Here is a 12770-nt window from a genome sequence, read left to right on the forward strand (position 1 = left end):
TACACAAAATGCTTACATTCCTCTGAATTTACATTTACATTTAAGTGATCCTAATTTAAATATGTTCTTCAAGTCCAATTTTTTGATGCAGCAATAGCATGTTAAGATGAAGTGGCTTGTTAGAAGAGTACCCACTCTAAAAAATGGAAGGCTTTCCTCCTTTATTAACCATCTGAAACTACTAAAAGATACTACCTCAGTGACTTCAAGAAGCAATCTGATACCTTTTGTTAATTAAGCCATTAAAAAAACTCATTTAGGTGTAAATAAGTCCAGGTCATTAAATCTTAATTATAATGTCAATGTGAACCTTCAGTCTTCATACTTTCTAGTAATGTTAATTCATGGCCCTAAAAATTAATTTAAAAAAGAATTAGCATCCAAAGAAATACACAGTGGTAGTAACAATAAGTGTTACTTCTGCTCAGTTTCCATTTATACATCCTTGCTGTCTACAAGGCTTTAAACTTGGATGCACAAAATCTATATTTTTATATCAGTGATCTATATGAATATTTTCCAGGCACAGCAAAAGGTATCGAGCCATGATCACCAGACATCTCAGCACTAGTTTTCATGTTAAAAAGAACAGGCTATTTCAGTGAAATTACATATTGGGAATTAGTGCCATAATAAGGCACAATAATGAGTCCAAAATGTTATGGGACACATCTGAAAAGGCAAGGCTAAAAGGTTGTCTCCTGTTAAGGTTTTTAATGATTACCAGTATAAACTCAGAGTCTCAGTTCTTGGCTTTATAAAACACCAAGTATTTAAAGTTTCAAGGAAATTCTCAGGCTTATTCTAAAAAAAACTCAGGAAAAGAACTTAGTCCAGCCATTTCCAGGACCAGGGAACAAGCTATCCCATTTGATTACAGAGGTATTAAAAGGTTTCTAGGACATAAACTGGAATAAGTCAAGACAAATGGACTGAACACAAAATTCAGAGAAACTGAAAATCAGCAGTAGAGTGCAGGAGAGAGAGTTTAAATGGCCAGGAAGATCATAGAATCACACAACAGTTTGGGTTGGAAGGGACCTTAAAGATCATCTAGTTCCAACCCCCCTGCATGGGCAGGGGCACCTCCTACTACATCAGGTTGCTCAAAGCCCCATCCAATCTGACCTTGAACACTTGTGGGGGGAAAAAAAACAGTGAAAATCACAAGAAGGCTCTAAGGAGAAGGGATGGTTTTCAGGTGGTAGCAGTGATAAGAGGTGAACTGTACGGAGTAACTCGGTGGCAGAATGAAGGAAAGGTTGCACTGACTCCCATCAGTAGGGGTGCTACCCAGAATTTGCAGGAACCTTCCTTCACACCAATTCGAGATCACATCTGCTTCCTGAGTTAGTGACTGGTTAGCATAAGGAGGTATCAAAATAAGGGGTTTTAAAAACATTGAAACACTTAAATTGTTTTTAGTCTTCCTAATTCAGTTATACACTTTACACTAACAAAGGACCATACCTTTTCCTTATTTCCAGACTGAATCCTTGCTTTGTGGATCAAAGTCTTCTCATGAGAACACAACTGACAAGAATCTTTCCACTGAAGGACTGTATGAAATATAGTTGTTCCTGCAGAGACATAAGTAAACTGTTCATGATTATATATGAACCCATATTGCAGTTATATAGGAGAAGAGATGGCTTCCACTGTACAGATTCTTTGGAACTGTGTGACACATGTACAATCAGGTATGACACAAGAAAATTCAAAGAACATTTAAATACACCTTAGGAAGCCACTAGGTTTTCTGATGGTCTTACAAAAGAAAAACTATTCGCACGTGCAAAATACAACTGGTTTAGACGGGTTTGTTTCCATCCATGTTTTAAATTTTTTCTTTGGCAAACATTTAAAACCGTGTACTAAAACTGGTAATAAAAATCCAAAGTTATTGAATTCTTTAATTACATTCAAGTTGCTTCCATGTTATCTATGGTTACTTGTTCATACTGATTTTTTGGTATGTCAGAAGTGCATAGAAATTCTTCTACTTTCACGGTGTCTTCAGGGTGGATAAAGACAGACAACTACTCTTACAAAGATCCTCTGCCCTTTTCTAAGACTTTAAAATTGAAATTCAACCAATTATATAAAATAGATTGAAATCACTAGTAATTCATCTGGCAAACTTAGTCAAGTTTTTATACTAAACACATTTGGTTTTACTAAAACTATGAGGTTTTCATGTGAAATGGCATACACACCATCTGAACAGACCCATTTGATTTTAGGAAGTTGTTCAAGCTTTCTAGACCATTTCTGCCTTGGCAATTCTCTTACTTAGCTTTCAGAAATGTGTAGAAAGAACCAAATAAATGCTTCTTTCAGTCAGGACTTAACCAATTACCTGGTGGGGCTATGAGACAGACAGGTGCAGTCAGTAGTCTGATTTGGTCAAATTTGACACTGATGCTTTTCTTAGGTGTCTTTGAGAGATTGCACTAGATGTATAAAAGTCCACTTGGAGTCTGCTGGATTATATGACCTTGCATTACAATTTATCCAAAAGAATACTTGGCTAAGGTGATTTACTTCTTTGTTAAACCTGGAACAAGTGATGCTACTACTGATCTGTTTACACACCAAGTTCAAGTTTCTTCTTATTTAGAACACTGCAGAGCACTTAAATTGGAATTCTTTGTTCACCTTGGACAGGTTAAGATTGATTCTAGTAGTCTCCCAGTCAAACTATAAATCAGGGTAGTTGAGATTGACATTTCATTGGTATGACCAAGAGAAGAGTCAGATTATTCTTTGCCAAGCTCTATGACTATGGAGCACCATTTTAATATTTCTAACTCTCTTATCACTTCAGTTTTGATACTGTGACAGGGTTTGTAATATCATTAGGCTGTGATGCCAAGAGCAATTCTTTTCAAGAGTGTGACACTGAATATAGGCTCTGGCAAATGATGCCTTCAGTTAGAAAGTATTAATGTGACAGAACTCTTCCAGAACCTTTTACAGAGAATATGTCTTGACCAAAAAGCGACAAAAGAGAAAATAGTGATTGAACCTGTGCAACACAGCATTGAGACAGAAAAATCTCAACTGAAAATGCCTTTTTGTGCAAGAATTGATCTCACTGTCATTTATAGTCATGTAAATCACAAAGAGATGTTGCAATCGATGGGAACCACAGCCATAGAAACCAGGTGTCATATGAATAAAAAAAGTTATAAGATATTATTCTTGGGTCACTTAGCTCTGCTTTGGCCTTAACATTTATCAGATTTGCTTGTCCAAACCAGCTCTTAAAATAGAAATATTTTCTGCTGTTTGGCAACAATGGGCTTTCTGGATTGAAAATTCACAGAGCAAGTAATAGAGAATTTGTCATAATGGGTCCATCTATACTGTTCTACAGCTCCTCTCATACTTTATGCCTCTACTTTATATACCCATAAAACATCTAACTGACTATGAAATGACAGTAAGAAAAAGAAAGGCGTGTTGTCTTTTCATCATATTTCTCTGACATATGAGATTTGATCATCTGTATTAGCACAGCTACAAACAGTATTAGCCAACATAAATTACCCAGCCCCATTACATGCAGACATGTTATCTGTCTCTTTGCCATTGAAAAAAATCCATGGGCCAACTATTTTCTGCATAAAATATTTGTTCCAAATGCACTGGTCCTTAATTTCATGATGCATTTCATCCACTGGGCTATGCAACAGAGAACATGTCCCCATTACCATCCTGACTAGTGTTATCTTCCCACTGCTTCCTGCTCTTCCCAAACAAACTCACTCTAAGATGAGACTCTCAGTGCTATGACCTGAACTGATAAAATGATCCAAAGGCACATCAATGTATACCTTCTGAATCCTTAGTCTTTGAAATGCTTTATATGTAAGTCTTACTGTATCTCACTAGCTTTGTTGCCTTTTTATGAGCTTCACAGCCAGTCTCTACTTCAGTTGTCTCTACCACAATTTGGAAGTACTCAGAGAAGAGGAATACAGCTCTTCAAAAGGGTCACTATCATGTCATCATGATGCCATGAAACAATAACTGAGAACTAAAGAATTCTATTACATTGATTTCACTGGAATCTAAGTCTGTTTTCTGGTGTCTTTTTGTTTGGGGGTATGTGTAGAAGAATAACCCACAAAGGCACAGTGTTACTTGCATGGGGTTTTGTTCCTCTGAAAATAGTTTTACCTGCTAATAATTGATGATCTCTAAAAACACATCTCCAATTGTGATCCAGTTTCTATGGTAATGCTACAAACTGATGGAATTAACATTAATACTGATGAAATTGATAATGTGATTATTTTTTCACTACACACTATGTACTTCACAGCTATCTGTGAGACCATTAATATTGTACATGTATAAACTTCAAGCTTAATGGAGTTCAATTATGATATGGAAAGGTGGGATGACTAATTAATGATCAAACAAACAATTAGTACTCTTCCTTACTAATTCACAAGCTGTTCCATGTGGAACTGCAATCTCAGAGCAAAATTCAGTGCAACTCTTAATAAATAAGCTAGGGAGTTGTAAAAGCACATACTACCTTTTTCACCTGCTGTTACTAGAGACTGTTTTCAAGCTTATCAGAAAGATTCCTCCTGGGGAAAAGGAAAGGAAATCTAAAGGGAAAGCTTTCCTACTACCTTTATTGGTCACCTCTAAGTGAATATTTGACTGATGGGATCTAGTGAAATTTTATATTTAAGCAACATTTAATGAAAAAATACATCAGTCTTAAATTATCCTTAATTGGCCTGTGTGATATGTCTGTGTTGCTACTTAGCACAGGATTGAATTTCACACTAAAGGCTTATATTTACTAACCCTTAACTCCTGCTGAGTAACCCCCTCTCCCATGTGCATGGTCTTATTGATTTTGCCCAGAGTAATTGTCTTTCTCTGCTCTACAATTCTAAACCCTTTTCTCTGTAGTTTGTATAAAATAACAAAACATTTTTTTCTAGAGAATTTAAACCCCTGGATTGAGTGAATTCATTCTACCTACTTAACTATATGACAAGCTATAAAAAGCATCTGTGTGAATTAAAAACATGACTATCACGGTTTTCATCTTGCATATAGACTTGAAAATAACACCTTGTGTCCTCTCAGATGCAACTCCCAGTATTTCCTAGGCATGTGAAATGAGGACATGATCTCCACAATCCTTTAGAGTCACTGTCTGTGGATTAAATATCAACCTGTTTCAGTTCTCATATGACAGAACTTAATGTTTCATGATTGTTTTGAGCATGGGTTCTCTCAATTTTTCCAGTTACTATTGCCTTTGACTACCTGCAACTGTAGTATTAGAAGTGAAAATTTTAGGTGAGAGCATAATCCTACAAAACCTAAAGTTAAGGTGTATTTTTCAAGGTACTTCAACAAATACCCACTTGGGGCAAAACTCTAAAGCTTTTAGACTGCCTGGTCTGGTCTTTGATAGCTCACAGGTTAACAGAGCTCCTCTTCTGAATGTAACATTGGCCTTTTATAATATTATTTTTTTTCATTTCTTAGTGGTAAAGAACAGTATTTTTACTGATAAATTATAATTTATGATCCCAAGAGCAGAACATGCTGTAAAGTTCCTGTATCTTCATGACAGACTGGGTCTTTACAGGCAAAGATAAGCAAGACATAGGATGCAGAAAACTCATGTTTAGAGCCATTTAAAAAAATACTTCATTGAACATCTTATAACACATACATGATATTGGACAGTTGATCTGGAGGAAAAGGTTATAATGCTATAATTGCTAGCATGATCCCACAGGACAGGCCTTTTCCATGTGTTTGACAACACCAAAAGAAGCCTGGACATTATTTCTTACAACTTGACCTACCATGTTGCAGTGCATGTTTGACATTAGCAAACAAATGGCCACATAAAAGGCATGGCAGAATGAAGCAAAGTCACCCCATCTTGAGCAAAAGTCAGGGAGGTTGCAGTGCAGAGACTGTCAGTGAAGGACACTTCAAAAGGGAGAAAGAAAACACAATGAGAACCAGGAAAAGAAAACTCAATGAGACAAAAAAATATACAGAAATCTCTACTGAAAAATCAAGGAGTGATCTGCTCTTACAAACATACTTGACATGTATTCTCTCCAATCTCATTGAGATACAGGAGAAATCTTTTAAACCCTTTGTGGTTGTGAAATGTGACTGTTTGGAATTGTTCAGTCCAGTTACTATGTCCTACAGTCCTGTTACAAAGACTAGTCACAAGGCACAGAATTTAAAACAGTCACTGTCAAAAAAACACTGAATGCACTGAAAGATAATTCCATGGTAAAAGTTACTTCACAAGGTGTCATGAACTACCATCCCCCTCCTTGCAACACAAGACCATGTCCATTATAACCAAAATACTAATTTGAGTGCTGCATTCATCCAACAATTCTCTTGCCAATTGCCTTCACTTGTCAATATCAAGAACCAAAAAATTAATTTAAACACTCATATAGCTTTGGAGTTTCACATATGACCAGGATTTGAATATCCTAATGATCCGTCATTCAGTGCTTTTCATTAACTGAAAATGGCTCAATGACTTTTGTTACCTAAAAAAGTCTAACATGATTTTTAGAGCACTGGAAGACAAGGCAGATGCTTTAAGTAGATGTAACATGAGATACAACACTTAGATGTCTAATGGTCTATAATGAATTGACACATCTTCATTATCTATTGGATTTCATTAATGTAGGTGATACTCAGTTATCCAGGCAAATAATCTCCTTCTAATCTTGAAAAGCTTTGATGGTATTTCTCTGGGCTTTAGGCATTCCAGTTGTCCACCCAGAAGTCTGAGCAGGCTTGGCCAACTGACTTCCATGATTAAAACCCCCCCACATGTTGATTAGGGTATTCAAAATAATTCCATGAAGATGTGTAAGGAATATTATAGTAGGCATATACTCAGGACAGCTGGCAAGAGCTTGCTTTTCCAATGCCCTTTGGGCATAAATCTACTGGCATCAAAATACCAGGAATTTTTATAAGCTTGTTCATAATTCCTTATAATTTATCGATTATTCACTCTTTCAAACTACCTCTTCTACAGTAAAATGCACAAATGTACTCACGCACATTTTAAAAGATTTTACATATACTTCCCATGCACTCCTGCAGGTGTTCTTGCTGAAGAAAGTTAATTTCATAAACCATAAATAGCTACCATTAAATATTGTTCCACACTCCAGCACAACAGGAAAAGAAAGTAAATATAATGTGGTAAAACCAAATACGAGACACAAGATATGGAACTGTCACCATGTTGAAGATTCCTGAGTGTATCTGCAAATATATAAATAAAACATAAATGATTGGAGTAAAAACAAGAATTATGTTTCGTGCTATTGATTTTCAAGTCCATGATAGTAAGAATAATAACTTCAATTTTAAATACTTCTCATTATTTGAGTAAAGTTTAAACAACTATTCTATGGTCATTATTCTGCTAATTTACTAACTGAATTGAACAAACTTCATTTCAATATAAAGCTTGTCATTTGATATATGCCATAATGAGGAAGGAGAGAGAGTTGAGGAAATAAAAAGGCACCATTTTGGAGAATTATAACTACCTCTTCCAGCAGAACGTGTCATGATAAAGTAGTAATGATCACTTTGAACCATTACTTTGTGTGCTCATCTGCCAGCAGAGATTTAAACCACTTGCATGTCATGCAACAGTAAATTATTTTGGCAATTCTATTAGTGCTTCATTTTCCACATAAAACTACTATACTCTAGCAAAAATAGATCTTCGTAATCTGAATTACAATTTTAAGTCATCTTGTGTGACTTACTTGATAGAATATGATAGCTTATGTCAAAAACTACTGAGACTTCCTAATTGGTTAATCACTAACTCAACAGACTTCAGTGCCTCAGACAGAGCTGTTAGTGTCTACTAGGTCAATGCAGATGCTCTGCGTGTGCTAGTAATCCATGAACTGAAATAATCCACTTTGAATCTGCTTAAAACCTCTTACGAAAGCTGACTCCAGCTCTTTTCCTGGGGAATTCCAAATTGATATTTTGCCCTTAATTAATTCCCCTGTGCAAAAAAAGGCAATCTGAATACTCCCAGAAGAGGTTTAAATAGAGTGATATGACAGGATATATCTGAGGGAGTAACTGGCTGGATATTTTCACCTACTTGAAACACATTCTGTGTTCAAAGCAATCAAAATTGGTTGAAGTATTAAAAACATTAAAGTAAATTCTTGGGAGATGTGGGAGCATGACAAGTAGACTCACAACCTGTATATGCCTTGGCAGGCTTGTTTCAAGCCTCCCTAACAACAATTCATGGCCAGTGCCCCTCTTTATGTCACATATTGAGAAGAGACTGAGACCATCAGCTTTACAGTTCCTCTGCAAGTAGCTGTGGGCTGCTATTGGCATCTTTACCAGACTCATCAAGTGCATCTCCCTCTACCTCAGGGCTGTTGCTCAGGGTGCCTAATGATCTTGACAGTGCGCTGATGGATCCACTGCAGTTTGTCAACTTCCCTCTTGACCAGAAGGGCCTGAAACCCAACACCATGTTTGAGGTGCAGCCTCACCACAAATGAGCAGACATTTAACGTAGCCAGTTTGTGAATTGGGTATTCATTATAAGAGGGCACTGGCAGGTCACCCTCAGTCTTGCATCCCCAGTAGCTCCAAGACCTTTCCAGCAGGCTTGTTTCATAGCCAATACGTTTCAGGCACACCCTTACGGTCTTCAGGACCAGATTCTAATCAGTGCTCCAAATACGTCTTGGTATCTGAATTCTGACTGTTCTGGTCTCTTCACTTGACTTAGAAAAAAAAAAAAATTATCCTTTTTGGAGAAGTTCCCTGGTGTAACTTCCATGATTTCTTGGACACTTCCATTTGACTAGTCTTTTTCTGATGAAAAAGCAAGTATGAAAAAGGACCCTCTTGCTGATGAAGGTGATATTGTTATCCTATTCTATCACACTTGTTCGATAATAGCAGAATTTAGAAATGCAAGTGAAAAAAGTTAATACAAGAGGAGAAATGCTTTTCTAAACCTCCTAAATGAACAGTGTAGTCTGTATTCAGCATAAATCAGTACAAACATCTCCTCCTGTATGTGAATTTATACCTCCCAATATGTATATACAAGTTGTCCTATTCACCATACACCATGTTCATATGGACAGAATTTCTGGGTTCCAAGTTTTCTCAGAAATGTAGGCTATACCACCCAGATCCATTAAGAGCTGAGAAATTCCAGGCATGTCCAGGGTGAAGAGGAGCCTGGTGAATAATAACATGTGGAAAAAAAGTGTAGATGCCTCCTGGGACAGGCAGCAGGCAAGCAGGCATTTTCAGCGCTCTAATTCTGGAGGTAGGTACCTCAGATCCACCTGCTTCCTGAAGCTTGCCAGACCACTGCAGTTATTTTGCACAATTCTGTCACTTCAGCAAGCCAGCAAGCAAATCCTCCCTGTTGCACCTTATGTGGACACACCTGCCCTGTTCAATGTCAAGCAAAAAAACAAACAATGGGAGTTTCCTGCAGTTAAAACTAAGAAAGAACTTAAGCTTGATTTGTCTGCCTACCAACATCTCTTGCAGCTATCACAAATTCTAGCAAAGTTCTGTTTCTTAAGAAAATAATGTTATAAAACATACAACAGGAAAACAGAAAGCATCTAGATTACTCCTTTACTTAATCCATTTTAGGTACCAGAAAGCATTCATTAATACTAGCATGTCTGGTTTGTATTCTTTTATCTATGTGATGTGTTAAGAAATATCAAATTTCCTTGTAATGCAAGTTTGAATAGCCAAGCTATAAACCTCAGACCTAAGGGCTTATAGAGCAAACAGATCTGTCCCACAGCTACACAAGCAGAACTGCCAAAAAGCTACACAAAACACAACTGCTGAAATAAACCAGATCTTATTGAATATAAAATCATATCACAAGCTTTAAATACGTATTAAAGGAACATTAAGGCTTTTTGATTTTCTTGAAGTGGCAGATGTTTTGAATATTAATCCATAAAATCCTCTTAATTCAAAAAAGTGTATTATTTAATACACGTATGGAATCCTTAGAGCTCAAACACACTGAACACTAGTAACATCAAAATACTCCTAGTAGCAAGCTATTGGAGTGAGCTGAAATACAATTTGATATTTAAAAAAATCACTTCAAAGGGTAACCCTTCTCCCCTCAGCTCTCCTTACAGCACTTTATGTAAGCTAAGCAAACATAGCCACCTACTGAATTACTGCAAATTCTGTTCCACAAACTGAAGTGTATGCAAATTTCTCTGAAAAAATAACATGCAACATTCACCCTTAAACCAACAGGAGAATTTCTTATGTTCACCATAAGAAAGAGACTGTAACAATGACCTTACCTTTTTCATCACTAGAATATCTTAGGAGAAAAAAAACAAGAAGCAACACAAAATATAGGTTAGTGGAAGAACCAAACCTCTTTAAAAATATTGTCCCAATAGATCTTAGCTTCCAGTGGATCAGTAGTGCTTAGGGATGAAGACAAGGCCAAGCTATAAAGTGCTTCAATAAAAGTCAATTAAGCCTTCATACTTACTGCTGTACCTCCCCTCTGCCAACAGTGTAACATGCACCAGAACAGTGTAACTTCAATTATTAAGTGGTTAAATAAATACTGCAAGGATAATTACCCACAGAGAATATTGAAAAGCATATTGAAAAGCAAATCTTGTACTATTTTGTGGCTTTAAATAAAACAGGAGTTAAATAACAATAGAAACTGTTTTCCAGTCATTTCCCACTAATATCCCCAGGCTGGGAGACCTCTAGAAATCAATATAAAGCAAGTCTTTTTTAGGTTAGGATACTGTTTATGAATGATGGATACTTCTTCCTGAAAAGCAATACAACTCAGAAAAAACCCAAACTTCTGGAGTCCGAGATGACTAGAAACATTTTCTTGTTAGAATTTTCATGTGAAGATAGAACTTTAATGAAGTTATAGAACTGGAATGCACAGCAAGAGAGTTAATGTTTTCAATAAGTGTTTTTGAAATACTAACTTTTGTTTCAAGTTAAGTAGTATAAAAATGCTTTGTTACACAGCAATTACTTTTAGGTGTATATCACTTTCCACAGTAATTCTACATCTTATATTTGCAAAATGTGTTCTCATAAAGTCATGACTCTGCCAAAACTGATTCTGATCTAGATTTTACTTCAAGAAACTCCAAAAATTGGTCATGATGGTATTATGTTCCTTCAGTCACAAACTGTCCCCTCTTTTAAAGACACAAGACAGCAGTACTAGCCAAGAGAAAGAAGAAATAAATGAGTCTACAGGATGAATCTGTTCAGGCACAATATTTCATAGCCATCTGATCAAGGTTTAAATGCTGATTATTGCCACAAATTGCCTACACAGCAGCACCCAGTTTGAAACATGTTAAAAACTCAAGGAATTCTCCACCTACTGTAGCTTTCAGCACCTCAAATTTGCTTTTCAACAAATATTCACCAATTTCAGTCAAAAAATATTTCATCTGGGTATTGATCAAGTGTCACTTTCTGAGACCCTTATTTTCCCATTAATCAGACTCCTAGGTTTCTATTTGTATTTTCATCTGTACCCTCTCCATTGTCTTCTCTGATCACTTCCACATCTGGTAATATACATACATGATATATTATCTTGTAACTTATCTGTAGTCTGAATCTAATCTCTGAACAGCACCTGTATCCCAGGATCATGTGTACATTAACCACACTTAAAGAGTTTTTCTATATTTTTGGTTTTTCTTCTGCTGGGAAACTGGTTTGGTAGGCCCCAAATATTTACTGCTTGGCATATCAAGATGTATTAATCAGTACTAGGAGGTATGCTTGGAACTAAAAACAACAAAGACATTATTGTCATGTCTGCACACTGAATTGACCACGTTGTCAGTATTAAACTATTACACAGCTATGACAAAAAAAACATTAAAAACAGCTAAAAAACCCCATTGGTGTTGGTGTAAATGAAATGCCCTCTTTCAGAAGCAGTGGCTTGTAAGTGCCAAGAAGCAGCTGCTGGCAAAAGAGTGGGCAAAAGTAAAATGACAACCTTTAAGTTAAGCCAAATCTGTACCAGCACTACAAAGGTTAGGGTAACAATGCCTGCTGAAACTCCACTGAAAGCTTGTATATTGATTAGAGCACAGTTGTGTGGATACAGTTATATCTATGGAAATTCTAGGAAATCCCCTAGGTCAGATTAAACACAAGATAGCCTGCTTAATTAAGCAATGCTCTTCCATTGTGGAAAGCCCAAAAATATCCTATACAAGCTAAAGATGAAGTCAGTTTGTTATAATCAAATAAATCAGACACTAATGACAGGTAACACAATACACACATCAGCTCACAGATTTCCAAGTGCACGGGGAAAATGGTATCAGTAGTAGGGAACACACCTTACAGAGAGCTGGAATGCAGATGAATGGTGTCGGTGAGCTTGCACATATCAACAACAAATAGCAAACTGTTGCCAGCAGCCAGCTAAAGGTGAGAAAATTGATGACAAGATGGTGGAGGACAAAGTGAACTTGAATCATCTCCCAAAGCAGATACTGACAAGTTCCACTGAGAGACCCTCATAAGTCTTTTCTGCATCTTTCTCCTCGAGATATGCTATAAGCTAATTGCAGAATATGCTGCCATTTGTCAATGGACAGCTACATTTTTAAAGTACAGGAAAATGGGTTTTCTTCCCCTCCTCAATTGTT

Source organism: Chaetura pelagica, unplaced genomic scaffold (genome assembly GCF_000747805.2).
Source record: "Chaetura pelagica isolate M959 unplaced genomic scaffold, ChaPel_1.0 scaffold425, whole genome shotgun sequence".
Lineage (NCBI taxonomy): Eukaryota > Metazoa > Chordata > Aves > Apodiformes > Apodidae > Chaetura > Chaetura pelagica.